At 41.9% G+C, this 21,016-nt stretch overlaps 1 protein-coding gene across 19 annotated transcripts in view; it reads left to right on the forward strand.

Annotated features, from left to right (window-relative positions):
* The first annotated feature begins 3,007 nt into the window (after nt 1-3,007).
* ptprk (protein tyrosine phosphatase receptor type K) overlaps nt 3,008-21,016 on the forward strand; it is a 93,080-nt gene continuing 75,071 nt past the window's right edge. For 18 of the 19 annotated variants that reach the window (XM_029425196.1, XM_029425202.1, XM_029425205.1 and 15 more), the window contains exons 1-2: nt 3,008-3,299; nt 9,344-9,367. The gene's annotated coding sequence lies outside the window, so the exon portion shown is untranslated. The remainder of the gene's footprint in view (nt 3,300-9,343; nt 9,368-21,016) is intronic. The other variant, XM_029425198.1, reaches the window with a different exon arrangement.

The following is a 21,016-nucleotide window of genomic DNA, read 5'->3' on the forward strand; positions in this document are numbered from 1 at the left end:
GTCAGAAAGTCAGTATGATTCATCATCTGGGAACCATGAATATCACATTGTCATGGCAATCCATTTAATATCTGTTCACTAAAGAACAAAAATGTCAACCAGCTGGGGGCAGTAGATAAACGCTCATGTGATCATCAAAGTCCGTAGGCTTCCTTCTTAGGGAATGTCTGTACAAAAGTCCATGAACTTTTGTACAGACATTCCCGGGTTAAGATATTTCAGTCTGGATCCAAAGTGATGGATCGAACAAAAGACTTTGACATTGCTTTGCCTCGAGCCAAGCTGCTACTGTGGCTGGAAACATTGACATTGGAAATTTTGAAAAGAGCACGTCACTGAACACAGTATTACTTATCTGGTGATAGGGTTGGTCTAAAAAACACAGGAGCCTCCTCTGCAATCCATCACAGACCAGACACTGGATGGTACATTTCGTCTCAAAATTGCATTGAGCTACTGGTCAGCTCCAGTGGCTGCTGTGACAGGTTGGATTGCTGGAAATTGCCTGCACAGAGACAATGTACCTGCATGGGGTCGAACCAGGTCACCCTGGTTCTATTCATGCTTGCTGCCCATTTCAAGCACAGGGATTGTTGTGCGTGCAGAGTAACTTTCTGTCCACCAGATCTGTCATTAAGCAGCAATGACTACCTGCCATGTTTTTGCTTTTGCCACCTGAAGCCAGATAAGTGTTGCAACATGATATTTTCGTTTGATGTGAAGGATAAAAAGCAATGGTGGGAGAGATACAAAGAAAGATGTTTGGTATGAAGGCTTCTGAAAAAGAAATACAGGAAGTGGGGAAAAAGTTTAGATGTTATGTAAGTGACAAAATCCTCTTTTAAATGTATTTCAGCACATGTCTGTGATATGTTGCACTCAATAGAAGATGGAGAGTGAACGTTCTCAAACAGAAATACATATGACAGTTGTTGATACACACTTTGATATGTGGACAGGGCGACAGACATTCATGACCCCAAATAGAGTGGTATCCGCTGTATATATTATTTAAAAAAAGATCATTTCTGAGTTTTAAGTACAGGTAGGCTTAGATGATTTCCGCCCACTGTACACAAACACACAAATATAAAAGCTGCCTGCATTTATGCATGCAAAAATATGGCTTGATAGCAGTGTGTGGGAGAAAATAACTGCAAATAACAACCTGAAACCTGCAACTTCAGCAACCACAATAGCGAGGACACACTGTTGTCTATAATGACAGGATACCAGCACATAACAATAGCAAATTCACATTTTTAGAAGTAGCCGCATCAGAGTGACATTTGGTGACAGGGCACAGAAGTTTATTTGAAAGACAGTTAAAAATCCAGGCCAAACAGTCACATTTACTGCTGGGACAGTCAGAAAACACCCATACTTACCAGCACACCAACAATCCAGCAATGCAATGAAGCTCAGTCTCTGCAGAAACCAAAGTTTGCCTGTGTGAATACTCTCGTCTCTCTCAGCCAGAAACTTGGGGAAATATATTGTTCACACTTTTATGAGAGAACACACAAAACACACTAAGAGGATACACAGCGGTTCCCTGCTCATGCATTGCCATCCACACCACGTATTTTTAGCTCAGCTGTGTACCAAATCAAAACATCTACTTTGTCTTTTTGGCAGGCGCCTGTCATGATGTCATGATGTCACCCTGCCTCACTTTGACACGCACGGCTGTCACCACTGCGTGCAGATGGTGAAATGTGGGCAAATGATTTTGTTTTTTTATGATTCTACCAGGAACATACAGAACCTCATGCAAACTTAGCTATTGCATAATGTACCAGTACCCACGTAAGGTAATTGTGTATCCATAAAATGAATTGGAAATGTTTAAAATGTGCCAAATGCAGTTTTCTGCTGATGCGTTTTATGGGCTGAAACCATATGAAGGTCATTCTTCAACCACATCCTGCAGGAATTTAAATCACTTTTTGACAGAAAAGTTCTTAGCACAAATAAAAAATACAGTTTTGTTCACAGTCCACCAACTGACCACAAGGTCTCCTTTAAATCAAAAGAAGCACCTCCTGGCTGTAAATCTTGATGACGTTGCAGATCCGAGTCCTCTGGTTTGTGTCTTCGAAGGATCGTCCTGCAGAACTTTTTTATGTCTCTGTTTAATCTATCTGTAATGTAAAACAGCCAATTTAGGCCAGCATTCAAAACTTTACTTTAGGAGTACAGAGGTGTTTATCAGAAAATGTATTTAAACTAATACAAATCATGTAGAATGACCTCTTTCAGAATATCATATTATTATATATATTTATTCATTAGATCATAATTATTGATTTCTAAACATTAAAGCAATATTTTAATGTCGTGGGTGGTCAAGGTGATAATTATTTCTCACTATCTTTTATACACACTTGTAGTATAATCTAATCGAACAAACAAACATCGTATCTTATAAACTGATATGTTTAGTTAAATTGTGAACTGAAAGTAACAAGTAAAAAGTACAAAATGTAGTAATATGTAAAATGTAGTAAAGTATAAGGCTGGCATCAAATGGAAATACTTAAGTTAAGTACATGTACTTAATACATTTCACCACATGAAAATAGTGGATATAGGTTTAACAATGTAATAGTAATAGTAATAGTGAGAACAATAAAACATATTTTTTTTATCAAAAGGAGATTCTCTCTGTCAAATTCAAATGTACTGTCAAAAGTTAAGTGGAGGTTGTGACTACATTTATTAACGAAAAGTTCAGAATTTAAAGAAAATAAACTAAATATTAAAGTGTGACAATGATTTGTGGAACATGTTTTAACCATAAACATTAAAATATGTTATAAAGTCTGTGATTATAACAGAAGTTATGTTACATTGTGTCTTTTAATTTGTGTGTTGTTTTTTTCAATCAACTTGTGACGTCACGCACTTTCTCTGCTGCGCTCGCTCGCCCTCCCTCCCTCTCTCTCTCTCTCGCGCTCTCTCTCTCTCTCTCTCTCTCTCTCTCTCTCTCTCCGCGTGAAACAAAGTGTAGTGTCCGCGAGAGCCCGTAGGAAGCGAAAAGAGAGAAACCCGAGAAAGGAGAGAATGGGGCGACTGAATCCACCACACCAGGAGGAATAATAACCCACTAAAGAGAGAAATAAAGAAGACTGAAGACGGAGGAGAGGACGGAGAAAACTCGCAGGACAAACTTTTCCGTGGGGAAACTGTTACAGACTCACACACGGCCACGTTTGAAAACATGGATACACTTTTCTCCGTATTCCTGGGACTCCTGTTTCTCTTTTCGGCTCACGTCTCCGGGCAGATACCGACAGGTAAGGACGAAAACAAAGGAAACGCGTACAGTTACAGTGTTTTCTGTTTGGGAAAGTTAGCACTATTTGTTTTCATTTTCTGCATCTGTGTAAGCGTATGAATTCCTGACAGGTGTGTGTGTGTGTGGTTAGGTGCAGGAGAAAAGTTAGCCTCCGTGTTGGAAAATGTACCGTCGTGCCTTTTTTTTATTTTTTATTATCGCTTTGAGGATGTTTTCAAATACCTTCGCATGCGAGACGTGCAGGTTTCGTGGAGCGAAGATGCTTTTTGTCACTGTTAAAATGTAAAAATGTTTCTTACGTTGCATGCAAGTCGTATTTAAAAGCCTGTGTGAGTGAGTCGGCTCTGGTTTCAACTCTGTTTGCCAAGTAGGTCGGTCTCACTTGTACAAATGACTAACACTGACACCTCACAGTTGGATTGTGAACTCTTATCTTAAAGGTTTAAAACTAAGTTGCATTTGTTTTGTTTTTTAACTTAGCGTTAAGGATGTTTCTGTGTGAAACAGCAGCATTTACAGCTTTTTGCATTGGGGTTACCGGTTAACAGCAGAGTGTAGATCCTGTACAGTGTGCGGAAACATCGTGCAGCCGTGCTACCTCGCGAACAGCGCATGCATGGAGAAAAAGTTACTGTGTGCACGGAGATCACCCTCTAATAACTATAATATCCACGTGTCATATTACTTATATTAGCTCTGAGCTTTACAGTGATCTTGCACTTTAAGGTGTTTCCATCCTGCGATTATTGGCATTATTATTTCTGACTCCTATTTTACTTTAATGTATGTAGTAGTGTTTTTTTTACGAGGTGTTATTCTCTAGTCCGTATTGTATTTTTAAGTCTTTTAAGAAGACTGTGGGCTCTTTTATACGAAGGCAATGATCGGCTCGCACGCGCCGTGAGCTTCTTTTCTCTCTGTGCAAACCAAACGATCCTCTTCTGCTCCAACTTTGTCGCGCTGCATGCAATGAAACCTAATGGTTTGGGGATATAGCCCGATCGGCTGTTTGATTAAATTGTTTTTTATTCTTGCACCGTGTGATTTAACTTAAGTAGAGAAAAGATAAAGAGAATCACTTTTTTCTCTCCGAAGACTCCTGTTTTAAAAAAAATCCTTTTTACGAACTGACTCTGGGAATATTTATGATGTTAGATGGGATTTTATGCACTGCACTGCGGAGGGGGGATCCTAAACTCAAAATAGTTATTTTGTCTGGAGGATGCATGGGAAGCATTTCTCCTGTACTTTAATTTAAAGTAACACCGCATTGAAAAGTGGTGTGCCTCCGCTTCCCTCTTCGTTCGTCTGCAGAAACACGTATGCACTCCCGATTCCGAGAGGAAAAAAAAAAGCTGCAACAGTAGTCTCCTTCTTGATGCGCTCCGGGACGATGCCAATGCAAAAGTCCCTTAAATGTGTGTTTCTGCTGCAGGACTGATCGGACGCGGAGAGTCCGTATATCTTTTCTGCAGCTTCCCGGTTGTCCGCGCACGCAAACTCTCTGTACCTGTGTCTCTCTGTCTGCGTGGCTGCTGTGTGATATATTTCCACATTCAGCAGTTGTCGTTCTCTGAACTCCCAACACGCACGCACGCACGCACACACGCACACAGAAAGAGAGAGACTCACACAGCTGTTTGAAGGCTGACCTCCAAAATCACACTAAACCCTTACAAGGCTGTAATAAAGGACACATCACGCGCCATTGAAGTGCTGGAAATAACCAGAAATAGTATAAAAGCGTCGCTTTCGGCTTCAGTATTCGCTAATGATTTGCATAGACATTATACATTAATTAACACTTCATCTGTGAACGTTTTATTGCCCCCCTCTCTCCAGCCCTTAACTACCCCCTTCCCTTGTGGCCATTTGGCCCCCTGGCTAACAAATGTGTGGAATTTCTTTGAGGCCTCTTTGGGAATTTGAGTGCTGTTAATTTGCAAGTAAATACTAGTGACTAGATGCTGCTTTACACAGAGAGGGAGGTGGGCTTTCATTAATGTGGAAAGGGGGTTGGAAAAAAGAGAACTTGCAGTGTTTTTGAATAAAGGAGGATTTGTTTTTATTTAAAAGCAAGCAACAGTAATTTTAGTAAATCAGATTCAGGGAACATGCTCGTTTAATTACAATGACGGGGTACAATTCCCAGGATAAATACGTAACTGCCATCCCTTCTCTGTATACACTGTGAATCCTAATTGCTTTAAAGTAAGAGTTTTAAAAAGACAACATGTCCTTTATGTCACAAAAACCTGCAGGATATGCTATATTTTCCAGATCTGCACCACTGGCAGCTCTTTTATTCCATAATTTCAGTACAATGTGAAACCGAAGTGGCTGAAAGGGTTAATATGCAGATCAGTAATGCAACTGTCACTGAGGAAAAAGTGCTGATTATTAAATCAAAGGCGAATAATGAAGGAAATCACAGAGAATCAAAGGAGGTGTGTGTGTTGTGGTGCAGCATCAGCAGCCGTTTCTCTCTGAAATCACAGACAAGGACAAGAGAAATCAGTGAAGGATATATAACTGTCCATCACATTTAACAAAGTCACTTTGAGTTTGTGTTGAGATGATTCTTTCTCTAAATCTGTGTCATTTCCTTCTTTTATCTTCTAGTTTTCCATTAAGAAAGTCAAACTATAAATGATGGCGTTTATATAAATCCGTCTCCCGCTTGTCTCTTCTTATCACGCTGTTTTGCAGCAGTTTTGTTTTTGGCCTATCGCTTCCAAAGTCAGTGTAATAAATGTGAACGAGTCTAACTGAGTTTATGTTAATTTGACAACTTTCTAAATCTGTCTCCTCTCTGATCGAGCTGTGACACAGATTCCAGGCGTCTTTAATCTTAATGAAGTGAAATAATTGTTTTCCATTAGTGTCTCCAGACAAATGAGATGGCTGCTTCTGCTGCTGCTAAACACCACATCTGAGCTGGTTTAATTATAATTGTAAGTTATTTTAGTATTTTGAACATTAGAATCAAGTTGGTTTAATTATAATTACTTTTCAGCGCCATTTGGAAGATGAAATAAAATTGTGTGTTTTCCTCCAGAAAGGCGAGAGAAAGAGAGCGATAGTGAAAGGAGAGGAGGAGGAGGAGGAGGAGGAGGAGGAGGAGGAGGAGGAGGGGCGGAAAAGCAAGAAATGCAACCATTGGTTTTTGGCCGTGGGCATCTCCTCCACTCAAGAGACTGTGAAAACGGCAGGAGGGAGTGTGTGAGTGTGTGTGTGTGTTTCTCTGTCATGTCCTGTGTGTGTGTGTGTGTGTGTGTGTGTGTGTGTGTTGAGCAAATGTGTGTGTCAACTCTTGTGTTGCTGTCACTTAAAGAGAAAGAGGGAGGCCGATGCTTTTAAGCCCTCCGGAGTACAGTGGTACAAAGATGAGCATGTGAAATGTTTGCCTCTCATTTAGATTCGTGTGGAAATGCCTTCTCATTCTACCCGTGCCATGTAAAATGGCACCAAATCAAAGGCTGTTTTATATATTTTCTCTTTTTAAAAGTAATGCTTTAGTCTGCTGTCCTTCAGATCCGTCTTAATGTCTTCTCTCTAAATCAAACGCCTCTTTGCCCAGAGCCAATCTGTTTCCACGGATTTCAATTTAGCGATAGATTTAAAAAACCCATCTCTTTTAAAGTACTGGCTCATATCTTCAGTCGTTTGGGGATGAAGTCTGTGCGCACACAAGCGTGTGTGTGTGTAAAATGTAATTAATCTGTTGAGAGAATTCATTAGCTAATCCCTCATTAGACTGTGTGCATTTGTGTGTGTGTGTGTGTGTGTGCGTGTGTGTATGAATGAATTTGTGGGTTTGTGTTGAAATATGGAGTAGCGGCACGCAGCGGCGGTGCAACCTTTAGCCTCTTGCTGTTGTCAGAGAGTTGAGAAGGAGGGAGAGTGAGGACATGACAGGTTGGGATTCAGCTCTTCCAAACATCATGCATGTGCAAAAGCTGTATGTACTATAAGAGGATGCGTTGCTAGTCACAAGACAATTTACATTAAAATGCAAATTATGACCAAAAATGTAATATGAATCATTGCACGTTTATTAAACAAGCAGCAGGAACTCATCATGGCATGTCATCGCTGCACCAAACATAGAATTTAGAGCTGCAACTAACGATTATTACTGTTTACCTGTTAATGATTTGGTCTATATTAGACCTTAAATGATAGTTATTAGTATTTCAAGCAAAAATCAAGCAAAAAGCCAAACCTTTATCTGTTTTTCTCTGTAATATACGATTGTAAACTGAATATATTTAGTTTATGAACTGTTGGTCGGGCAAAACAAGCTATTTTTATGTCTTTGATTTTTTTATACAATTTTTGACATTTTGCAACTAAATGATTACTTGAGAGTATAATCAGCACATTAATCGATGATGGAAATAATTGTAGATACTACAAACTGTCAGAAAATGTTGAAAAAGTGACATCTTCAAATTGCAAATTGTCCAAAAAGAGATTATTTTTGGCTGAAACCAGAGAATATTTGAGTCAAATATCAAAACTGACAGACTTATTGATAAATCAATAAATTATTGTGGCTTTCTGGTGGAGTAGAGGCTTGTAACAGTGAGAAGCAGCACGGATGATTTGTCTTAAGTGGAAGAAGCAGGTACTGCAACATGAAGGTATATTAGGAACATTGGTTTCCATCAGCCTTTATCGCATCTTCTCTCCTTTGAATTGAAAGGTGATATTTCAGCTTTTCTTCATGAGCTTCTGGTGTTTACATTAAGGCATTTTATGCATCAAAACAGGTGGATGGAAATGCAGTTAATGATATATTCCGGATTAGCCTTTAGATCCGGGTACATGACGGGTGTAAATCATCAGTCAGTGAGCAGGAAGTGAACCACGAAAGTGTTAAAGTCCCTTTTGGAAATGACGGGAGGCAGTGTGTCCAAAACAAATCCCAATCCCTGAAATATCACATCCCTGATGAATGATGGTATTAGTCCAGTATCATCAATCTCTGCTCTGCCCTGTTTGGCTCTGGTCACATCTGTCGTTACAAGGGGGCCTAGAAACACCCTGCTGCCTCACATACACACACACACACACACACACACACACACACACTTACACACATGGCTGGCTAATGACAGATTAAGTAATCAACACTCTCAGTTGATTAATTACATTACAGTGCACACACACACACACACACACACACACTCTTTCCCTCACACTCACACAGTTGTGTGCAGCCGCAGTACCAGTTGTGTAGTCTAGTGTGTGGTGATCATGATATATATATAATAGAGATATGGCTGGTGTGTGTGTGTGTGTGTGTGTGTGTGTGTGTAACGGGAGGAAGAGATTGAGAGAAGTGGCGGCAGGTGGAGCAGAGGGTTGTAGTTGGGCATCTGTTGGCTAAAGGTTAGAACTTGTGTTTGGGAACAAGTCAACAGATTGTCCTCACTACTATTAAATACAAATGGGAGGATGTGTTTTCATTATCCTGTGTTTTAATGTGTTCATGTATGATGAAGCTGCTTGGTTGCTGCTGCCGAGTCTTTCTTTAACTTCTGTAATGTTTCTTCCCCACCAACAAGCTCTGTCAGCATCTCAAACTTCCTATCTGACCTATCACAGTTGTTTTGGTCCCTACGTGGAGTCAAGGCCTCCTCAGCTATGTGCATAGGCTGCATAACTACGCTGTCACCCTCTAACATACAACTTTAAATCAAATTTGAGGCATGTTACATTGTTTTCTACAACATGCAACATTTTTTCATAAAAGAAATCGATTAACCCTTCAAGTTTTTCAAATAAAATGCCAAATGTTCTCTAGTTCCATCTTTGCAACTGTGAGGATGAACTTCTCTGTTTCATGTGATGTTGAACTAATTATAGAGAACATTAGTTGGTTGCTGCTCGACACCTGAGAGGGAACAATGTGGATCCACATGTCGACTTTAACAATACATGGCTTTCCTCTTGTGTATGTGACCTATACACCTGCGCATGCTGTCCAATCTAATGCTGTCTTATTATTCTCTGCTTTGCTTCTGTTGGACCCAGCTCACATGGGGCGCGCTGAGAAGGGTGAGTTACAAGTGGCCAGCCAAGAGCTGAGCTTCATCTGTCATAGTCATCATCATCATCGTCTTCGTCATAGACTTTAGTGTCGTCGTTAGTCCCACAATCTCCACCTTTAACTGTCACTTAAAGTTCCCTTTTCATTGTGTAGACATCCGTTGTTATGTAACTGTTAGTAGTCATCTGTCACCTGTCTTTACTAACCATCCCATTTGGACTTAACGCTCATTTATAGTCGTTCATGCACCTATGATCTCACCTTTACACACCCGTACATTGCTTTTGGGATATTACTAACACTTTATTAAGCCGGTATGCAGCGATGCTTAGACTGTGTGATGATGTTCAGTAGGGCCATGAACTATTTCAATAAATGTTGTAATAGTTTTAGTGCTTCTTTGTCTATTTGCTCCCTCAGAATAATATTTACAAGGACTAACTTGATTTTAATTGAAATATCTGAAGTGCTCTTGCACTGGTTTGCTGTTGTCTGTCTGTGTGACTCTGCCAACCTGTCTGGCTGTTAATCTACATGCCATTTGTCTGTGTGTCTCCCCTGCTGTGTTTGTCTATCTCTGTTGGTCTTTTTGAAGTAAGACAGCTGTCGGGAGGTTTGAAGTTTCCAGGTGCTGTTTGTTTAATTGAGCCTGGTCTTTAATAAAGGAGCTCTGGGTAACTTTGTTCCTGCAGCAGCCGACCACACTCCTCCTCTTCCTCCTTCTCCTTCTTCTTCCTCCTAATGTCCACTTTAGCAACAACTTCACATCCTCTCCCGCTGTCTCACACATATCCTCGATCTTCCCTTCCTCCTCTGTCTTTCTGTCTGTCTCTCTTTCACACACACACACACGCACAAACACTCACAGCGGATGGTTGTTAATGAGGGAGTTGTTTTTTTGTTGTGAAAGTGACAGCTTCGTAAAATACACCGCAGATATCGCACACTGCAGAGACTTACAGACAGATCTGTGGAGTTTGGTATCCCACAAGGCTTTGCTGTGACACAATCAAAGCAAATGTGATATTTTTGTGTTTATTTACAAAAATCAAAGGCAATAAATATCCACAGTGAAGGTCACATTCTGGTTAATCCTTAAAAAATGAAAGAATAATATTTGCTTTCCTTTTTTTTTCTACGTTTACGTGTGTGGGAGGCGGCCAGGATTTTGGAATGCTATGCTCCGAAACACAAATAATTTAATACAAAAAATAATAGAGGCCTAATGAAAGCCCAGCGAGGCAGAAATACTGTCGATTCATATTAAGACGGACGGGTTCTTGAAAGTGATTCTGGCAGGTTCTACATCTGCTCTCGCTAATCTCAGTAGATTAACTCAACTCCCTGAGACCGGAGGTGTTTGTAAATACTTTTATCACTCTGGGAGTTCTTACCTGATCGTTTGTACATGAGGTAGAAATGAATTAAAGTCTAGTATAGGTAGGAATAGGTTCACTCTTTAGTCTATGTTAATGTCGAGGCGAGGTGGCTCTCAGCCATAAAACAGCGGGAAACTGTGACTCCACAAATTAGGATTAGAGCTCATCCTGAAACTGATCCAAGTCGGCCTTGGGGCAGAAACTTTACAGTAAATGTCCTGGGGTCAGTATAACCGAAACCCTGCCATTGTCCTGCGTGCCTTTGTCCTGCGTGTTTGGCAAATGTTTGATGATACTGGGGTCAAGCCAAACCACGTGAGTGTTGGGGAAACTCTGGTGACTCAGTTGGCTAAAGTTTAACCCAGAGTCCTCGCTTCAAATCCGTCACACTTCGTTTCTCACCCTTTCTTGTTATACTTCCAACGACCTAAAGATAAACTGCCCCAATGGAGAATTTAAATAGGAAGATCATCAGATGTGTGACTTTTTAGGGTCCTTGCTGGGGCTATTGTTGTCACGCTCAAAGCTCCTTAAGAGACACTTTCACAAATAATCGTTTTTTTATCTTTACTTTAGGGTGTGTGTGTGTGTGTGTGTGTGTGTGTGTGTGTGTGTGTGTGTGTGTGTGTGTGTGTGTGTTAGCCTTCAGGTGGACTGGGTTTATAGACATGGCCAAAGGGCTCTTGTGTCTGTGTGTGTGTGTAGCCATAGGCCATGGCTGAAGTGGTTTCCATTAGTCCAGTTAAGACGACATTTGTCATGAAGCTGCACCCCCCATCCCCCCCCCACGGCACACACACAGAAGTAGCCATAAGCAATCTCTGTGCAGTATACCGTAGCAAATCTCTTTCCTGATCTCTGTGTGTCGTCTCATGACAGAATCCTGCAGGACATTCTGCTGCAGTTACTTTCAGCCATACAGCCACAGTATGTACATCCTGATATCTAAAAGGACTATTTTTATGGTTCTTACTCCTTTCCAATAACCCTCTGCTCTGCTCTGTAAGCTGATTTCAGTTAAAGAGCAGTATAAAGCTTTCGAGATATATAAACCCTTATGTGTGTGTGTGTGTGTGTGTGAGAATCAGCGGCTCACACAGAGATGACCAGTCCATTAAGATTATCATCTCCATCCCCGACCGTGTATCTTAACATCACCACGATGCTGGTCCTCTGTCTGTCCGTGTAAATGGAGATTTAAATCTTCCAGCAGATATTCCAGAGCTATCCTTTTCCTCTAAATCATGTTACACTGTTTTAATTTTTTTTTTTTTCTTATCTGTCTGTCTGCCATCCTTATCTGTCGTTTGGTCTGTCTGCCAGCCTGTGTGTGTGTCCCTCCTGTCTGCAGATGACTAGATGACTGCAGACACATGGTCAGCCTGACAGCATTTGCGTATACGCACCTACAGTCGATCACTCCAGCAGACAGTCTGTGTGGGAGTTTGGAGACAGACATTTAAATGTTGAACATCTGTCTGTCAGTTTCTTTGTTGGTCCTGCGCAGCCTTGATTTCTGAAACTCTGTCTGTGATAAAAGTCCTGTATTAATAATACATAACATATAACATATAACATAATATCAATTGGAGTCGCACGTGGAAGTTCTTCCTACATGGCCAGTATTAAAGCGGTATTACTGCCTGATGCGCCTTTGCATACTGCTCAGAGGGGTCACACATTATGTGCACACATCCCAGTATGTCACTGGCTTACATCTAAATTAAAATATGCAGCACCACCAACAGCTTCAACAACGCAGCTTCATACCTCCCCAAACATTCAGCGCTTCAGATTTATTGCCATGCATTCATGGAACCAAACAATAGTTTTTCCACGGTTTCTATACATTGTAAGGTCAGGACACCTACTGAGATCGTATATCCCCAAGTTGTTTTTAAGCGAGCAGTACTAAATAAATGTTTTGAATGGTGCAAACCGTGGGTCCTGTCCACTGGAAGAGGTACGAAGGCAGTGCAAGTGAAATCCCCAACGGACACACAGACGTAGAGCAACATGAGAACCGAGAAAAACACCAAAATAGGACATGTGAAGTTTTCATTGGTAGATAGCCGTTATATTCTTATTGTGGAAAGTATTTTATCATTTTTTCCCATGTAATTCCATTTTGCAACACACACACACACACACACACACACACACACAGACACACTCCCCAGCAATGTTGATACTGGGCAGACTCCACCGTGTCTGGTGGAGTCGAGTGAAATCCGTCACTTCAGTCAGTTCGCCTCTCCTCCCTTCTTGCGAAACATATCCAAGTATGACTCGCTCCTTTTCTTTCGGTTACTTTACCTTATTCCCCCTTCGAGTCCTCCTCCCTTCTGTTCCTTGGAATTTATGGCCTAGTAGCCTAAACAAAGCAACACAACGTTTAGCCAACCCTCCCCCCTTCTCATGTTCCCCTTATTCCTCCTCTCTCCTCCTCTTCCTCCCCTTCTTTCCCCCTCTTCATCCCACCTCCTCTCCCTCGATTCTCCAGTTTCAGTGTTTCCCCCTCCAGAGACCCACAACAAAATCAAGGGTGGGATTTTGCGTTCCCAAATCCAGACTGAATGGGGTTGTATTACAGGGATTAAGTGCGAGGCTCTTGTTTAAGGTGGAAATTGTAATTGTTAAGGGATGTTATATAAACTGGGCAATATGGGAGTAACACGGGAAACAATCGGAACACAAGAACAATACCGTACTTTTATATAAGTTTGAGTTTAATTCAAAACGTACTTATTATGGCTGTACAGACTTTGTGAAGCTCTTAGTGACCTAAATCTACTCGTACTCTCACTGACCTGAGGTTAACCAACGAATCAGACAACAGTGTCGTGCTGTTATAACCATGAAAGAATAAATACACAAAATCAAACACCTCAATATCGTAACAAAAGTTAATTTACCTGTCAAACAAAACAAGGATGTTTCTGTAGGTTTTTATTTGATAGCTCAAAAACTAAAGAATAAATTCCTCTACAGTGTCACGCTGGCACAAAACATTCTCCCCTTTTGTCTGTACCTCTCCCCCTCCTGTATCACGTCAAGGTCTCCCCCCCTCCTGTATCACGTCAAGGTCTCTCCCTCTCTCCTTCTTCTTCTCAGTTCTATCTCTCACCCACTTTCTGGAATGCTTTTGTTAGTGTTTTCTCTCGGCTCTGTTTTCAATTCAGCCAGATTTACTTTGACTCACACTAACCCCCCCCCCCCCCCCCCCCACCCTCTGAATATAAGTCCGTAGAAGAAACTGTCTCTTTGTATTAAATGGCTAGGTTAACTGTCACTATGTCTATATTGGACCAAAGGTAAATAAAGTGTCTGTGTGTGTGTGTGTGTGTGTGTGTGTGTGTGTGTGTGTGTGTGTGTGTGTGTGTGTGTGTGAGCCAAGCGAGCTGTCTTGTTGGAGTAACGGTTAGCAGATACAGCTCTACCTCCCCATGACATAAACTGTCTCTTACACTCATCCTCACACACACACACAAACACACAAACACATGCACACGATACTACCTTAACACACAGCGTCGCTCTGTCTTGTAGGGTTAGTGCCTCACTACAAAGTGAGATATGTGAAGTTAAGTACAGGTTGGAAACAAAACTACTGCAGTCGGCTCTCTCCAATGACAATCTGTAGAAAACAGAATATAAGAATGAGACCCAGGTTGATCAATACTGCGAGTTCACATTGATGCTGTCAAAGGCGACACCAGTAGAAATGTGAGTTCACATAAGCAACAAATATTCGCCCGGTCTATCTAATGTAATACTTCAATAGAAGCTCTTACAACGGACACATTTCAAGGATGTTTTTTCCTTTTTGTCGGGAAGTGTAACTTTGTTGGATGAAAGCTAATGTGACTCTTTGGTTAAATGTTGCTTTGATTCAAGGTCAGTTTAATCGAGCCTTGAATTATCATTAGCTGTACTTAAGAGTTACCATTTAAGACCTGCAATTAAATTACTGATGTTGTCATCTGACAGTAGAAGCAGAAATATACATGCAATGACGTCCCTACTGGCTGCACTGAAACTATAAACAGTGTGGATGCAAACATTTTTGATTAACAGGGATTTAGATGTATGCCGTGGCTTCATTAAGTACCACTTTGTACGTGTTTTAACTTTGCCCTTGAGCAAAGCACGTAATCCAAGACTGCTGCAGCGGCCACCAGTAGAAACCTGTAGTTACAGTGGGACAGCTCCCAAGCGTGTAACCTTGTGAGCGTACAGCAGCATGGCTACAAACAACATGCCTGCTTTACATTACTGTTCCCTGGATAAATAGAGGGTAAAGTCAAGGCACTCTCCGTCTGTCGTTCGCTATCACACCTCCCCCTACACACACACACACACACACACACACGCCAGAGTCTCGCATACCGATGGATATAGTGAGAGAAAGTCAGCCACATGTGGTTTCGGTTAGCCACACTTTCCCCTAACACTGGCCCCAAACTAACCACTTCTACTTTACATGGTCAAGTACATGTGTATATCTCTCCCGTTCAGCGTATGCCGCTGTGTGTTTGATTGTAAATCTGCCTGTCTGTACATGTTGTGTGCATATTCAGTGTGTGTGTGTGTGTGTGTGCGTGGATGCATGTCCCAGCCCAAGGCAGAGTCGAGTAGAACAGTGAATCAAGGTTAGTGGTCCAAAGAGAGCAAGAGAGATTGAAGGAGGGAGGGGGACTTTAATCGAGGCAGCAGACGGGGGAGAGGGAGTGAAAGAGGAGAAGGAGAGCAGCTCTGGGTTTTTACTTCTCGCTCTGCGCGTGACATAAACATAATTATTTCATCATCACCGGTGATGATGTGGTGATGGCGAAGCTTCTCAGGGTGGACTTCATAAAACAGGCCGTGGACATGGCAGGGATTTTATTTCATGTAGGCTTATAGTGAAATAATCTGCTGTTAGAGGATCTTTTCCTGTTGCACTCCCTCCTCTATAGATCCGTGTGGATGCTCCTGGACTTGTGTGGCACAGTGGGGATGGGAAACAGTGATGCATTAAATGCCAAAGTAAATCTTACTTTATAAATATTTCTTTTTTTGCCCTTTACACAACATTATACTCAACGTTTACACACCGCTCGCCGAGCCAGCCATGAAGCACTGCTGCATTCCTCAGATAAGAGAGAGATTTACTTGATTCTTCCCGCGATTATACACTGACTCATAATGTGATAGATGGTCGCGCCACTCTTAATACAAACCACCTTGTATTGCACCAGTGTATACCCATAACCTGCGACCTCTTATGTGATCGTTTAAAGTTGGTGAAGAAGTTTATCCACTTCTCAATGTGAGAAATTGCCTCTCTTCTTTTGCTTTTTATTCTTTTCACCTGAAGCTCAAACAGGCCGAGAGGTAGTAAGGCTTTGTTTGTGACTGTTCTGTAAGTCAGTGGAGAGTTGAGCTTTCGTTGCCTCTGCTCTTAAATATAAGAAGCTATAAAAGTGTGACTTTGTGTGACCTTGAATTGTCTTCAGAACGTACATTTAATTAGGTCTGAGTGGTTCTGTCATTACAAACTCATGTTGTTTAGCTAAACGTTGTTGAAATCCACTCGACTTTCAAACTTTTTCAAAGATCCCAAATGGTCCAGGCTAAATATTTGGCGGTGATGTGTAAAACATGATGCGCAAGACATCTGGAATATTTCTATTTTGCATTTTAAGGGTTTAACTGGATCCTCCACTTTGTACAACGAATAAGTTTGTTCTATATTTAACGTTCGTACGATGAGTTTGAACCAAGCTGCTCAACATGTAGCTCTTTCTTCTGGGATTCATCAGAACATGAGTCACGTTAATAAGATCGCCGGGTTTTTCTTAGAATCACAGACAAATCCGCCACCAACACATCCTAGAATAGTGCAAAACCTCCGTCTACTTGTGAGAACAAATGAGGAAGCCAAAAGTTCTTCATAGTGACAGTGTGAACACCGACAGTTTTTATGTTTTCTTCACTCCCACTCTGTCCTGACTCCGTAAGTGAATTGTAAATCATTCTTCTTGGCTGCTGTGATATCAACAGCTACTTATCACGTGGCTTGGCTAGCTGAAATACTGATGTACATTTTTTGATTTCTTTCTAGAAATAAGAGTTAATGTCCTCTCTGTAAACCGTAGAAGTTGAAGTGTCCCCTACGCAAAGCAGAATTTAGTAAAGTAAAAGAGCAGGTTGAAGTAGCTGGCTTATATCCATGATAAGAAGCCATTTATATGTACGTTACGGCCCTGACCTCACCAGACTTGAACTCTAATCCTTTACAAAATTGAGGAGAATGAAATGGGAGTAAATTATAGAGAATAGAGGTGAGCTGCTAAAAGTCTGTGGCTGTTTGAAGTGTGATAAGCAACGATGCAAGAGCAGACTCGACCAGAGCAGACTGACACAACAAACACTTGCAGCTGCGCTCTCTCAATTCTTACCTCCTCCATATCTGCTGATAGCAGCAGAGGAGTGAGACAGAGGGACTGAGTGAAAGTTATGCTGGTTTGATAAGATGCAGAGCTCTCCGTGTCCTGATTTGGGTTAAATGTTCAAACATGCTCCCTGATACCATGCGGAGAAGGAACCGGGACGCATCGCCTTGTTTTGATAGTTAGCTTACACTCTGACCAACATTGGGAGGACAAACACACGCTGTTAACCCATTTTCACCCAGAGGGCAGAGACTTGAGAGATGGACCTTGTTCCTCGTTCTCGTGTACGTATGTGTGTTTACATTGCTAACTGACCTGGAATCCTGTGTGCTTGTCTTCAGGGGCCTGTTTCTGTTTTACATTCTTCAGCTTCTGGCAGGAGCTGAAGATTTAACCGGCGAGATGTCGTGGGCGAAGAAAATGACTTTAACAGAATGCCTTTCATCGTAATCGATTGATTCAGTCAGATTATAAATGGACAGAATTCAAAGCAACATAAAAAGGGTTGAAGAGTAACCTGCCTGACGACAGGGGTGTAGTTTTTCCTTAAAGGCCCCCGACACACCAAACCGATTATCGGTCATCCATCAATGTCGGGCCGCCAGTGAGCACTCGCAGTGAAAAGGAAACCCAAAGAGGCTTCACCTCATCTGATCGTTCATATACGCAGATATTTTTGGACGACATGTTCCATCTGCAATGAAGCGAAGTGGTGAGAAAGAGTGGCGCGAACACGGTCTGCAAACGCTGCTTTGTTTTAATGTGTGCATCATAACAACGGCTTGTATATTTGCACTCGTAGGTCTTCATGGTTTACCGTTCTGAATGCCACGCAGACTACCGCCGCCAGAGTTATTTGCTCAGAACGTACGTGCTAGTCGGCCCTTGGCTGTAGTCTTCGCGGTGCGTTCTAATGTGACTTTAAGGCCGAGACGCAGGCGACACAACGGTCTGCTCCGACACCGCCAGCTCGTCTGTTGGGTGTGTCTAGGCCTTATGTCGGAAAAATGACTTTCCCTTATACACAGCCATTCTTTGGTCTGTCCCATCAAACGTCCAGCAGCATCAGAAACAACTTGCCGAGACACAGACTGCCTTTAGATGTGTAATCAATCGCTATGAAAAAGATATTAATACATCCTCCTCTGCACGTCTCCTGTCTTTCTTTTCCTCCTGCCTGCTCTCTTTTCCTTCATGTTCTGTTGCTCATTACACCGATCACTCAACTTTCACTGACACGCACTAGTCACACCTCATTACTGACCGCACACACACACACAGTTCACACAGCATCACTGCTTAACGTGGCGAGGACGGATGTGGACGCTCACTAGTAGTATGTGAGAGAGCAACTGGCTGAGACATTTTAATGTTGTTTAGCTAACGGGGTGATATATATATTACTCCCTTGTTTTGAGGGCACAATAACATGAAACCATTGAATTCCACACATATGAACAAGTCTCCACAAAGATTTAAGTTTATATGTGATGTGGATGTGGGTGGGAGTAATGACGGGGGAGTCGTGGTGAGTAACACACTGGGTATGTTGATGCGTCAAGGCAGATACAGTAGATTTAGCTAGAAAGAGTGTGTGTGTGTGTGTGTGTGTGTGCGTTTCTGACAGGTAGTTAATTATACGATTGCATTTGTCCGTTCGTATATGTTTTCACACACGCACACTGACCACAGGCCTGACAGGCAGGTCTTAATTAGTTGCCTCGGCTACCAATGATGCGCCCTGACAGTAACTGCAGTGATGACAGAATCTCCTGCCTTGGAGCAGAGATGCATGCTGGGAGTGACACAGGGTCCACTCAGTCATCATGCTGTGTGTGTGTGTGTGGGTGTCTGTGTGTGATTTGGTGTAAAAGTTTGTCAGTCAGACAGTTACTTCCTTGTTAGTCAGTCAGTCAATTAGTCGGTGAGGAAGGGATTAACTGAGAGGCACACAAAAACACACGCGCACACTTTTCTGTGTGGTAAACAAAATGGAAATCGGAAATTGCTCCGTGATTTCCAATCTGTAAGTGTGAAGATGGAATGACTTCAATCACCACTTTTATTCTTCCATCTCTTCGTCACCTCCATCTCTAACCCTCTCACCATCAGCCCTCTTTTCCTTTATTCATCGCGGGAGGCAGAGAAGGAGCGAATATTATGAAACATGTAGATGGCATGTCACAACAGACCCGCAAAAAACACGGTCAGCTGTACCAAAAAAAAGACCCGATTTATGCAGGAATTATAAAACATGAAAACGTTCGCCGCTCTCCGAAATCACTTAACAAAACTGGAGTTGGAAGCCAAAAAGGGAGAAGCAACAAAATGAGTCACTTGTTGTGATCTCTGTTTTTTTACCACTACTTTAGTGCTGCAATTACTGCATTCATTATGCATTCAGTGTTTTGAATTGGCCTAAATGACAGACGAGAGACAAACAGAAGAGGAGAGACAATTGCTGCACTTTGACAGAGCAGAGGCCACCCTCATCTGATTCTGTGTGTGTGTGTGTGTGTGGGGGGGGTGTGTGGGGGTGTGTGGTTTGCTGGTAGTGAACTCAGAGATGAATCTAAATGGCCATCATTTCACCTTTCACCTCAGTTTATACACACACACACACACACACACACACACACACACACACACACACACACACACACACACACAAAGGGCTAGTTTACTGGATGAGGAATGGAGTGGTGAGTGGAGTGGTGAGGATATTAAGTGGAGTGTGTTTGTGTGTGGCAGTGAGAGAGTGTGTCTGTATGTTTGTGGTGTGTGTGTGTGAGTGTGTGTTGAGTTAGAGGTTGATCGGGGTCAACAGAAACAATTTGTCTCTGAGAGCTTTGCAGGATCCACTTCTTCACCCGTGTGATTCTGCTGACGAGTAGCACAACTGTACAATTATTATATTATTATAACTATACAGTAGGTATACGTTTTCATATTTCTAATTAGCTCAGCTCCAACTGTTTGGCGTTTGACCAATTAGTCGCCAATTAAGCAAAATCGTCTAAAGTTCCAGTTTCTTAAACTCTGAATATGTTAGTGTTCTCCGTCTTCTGTAATAGTAAACTAAGACCTAATGAGCAGTGTGAAGAAGTCCCTTTTGTGTTCTGGGAGATTGCAATGGGCATATTTCAATATTTTGTGACGTTAGAAACCAATAATGGATGATGAAAAGATAATTGCTAGTCATATCCCTTCTCCAGTGTGAGGGAGGAACTGTGTTAAATGAATAGAACATGTTCAAAATCAGATTTCTAAGATTAGAGGCTTTTTAAATCTTAAATTAAATGTCTGCACTGCTCTATGGACGGAAACTTCTATGTTGCACTTTTGGCCACTTCCCAGTCGGTGATGTAACAGCAGGTGTTTCCCATCTGCAATCAAAGGACACCTGCTTTGATGTGCAGGTGGATTACAATAACACGTCTGTGAATTAGTTGGTAACTGTTCAAATCAGTGCCACAGAAGAAGAAAGTTGGATTTAATCCAGAGAGCGAGATTAAAAGAACCTTGTAACAGCCACAATTTGTTGAATTTCTGCAGAATTACAGATCATATCATTCATATCAAGCATCTCCTGCTCATATGTTGCAGCTTTCAAAGTGAGAATACTGTATGTGGAGTAGCATGCAATCAGGGGAACTGCTGATTTGTGGTCACATGATGCTAGTGGGTGGAATCTGTGTGTCCATCTGGTATGACCCCCTGTTCAACTCCTCCAGCACTAATGCACATATGGACCGTACACACACACACACACACACACACACACACACACACACACACACACACACACTCAACATGCCCATCCCTCCAACCATCCTCCCCC

This window comes from Cottoperca gobio, chromosome 24 (genome assembly GCF_900634415.1).
Source record: "Cottoperca gobio chromosome 24, fCotGob3.1, whole genome shotgun sequence".
NCBI classification, from domain to species: Eukaryota; Metazoa; Chordata; class Actinopteri; order Perciformes; family Bovichtidae; genus Cottoperca; species Cottoperca gobio.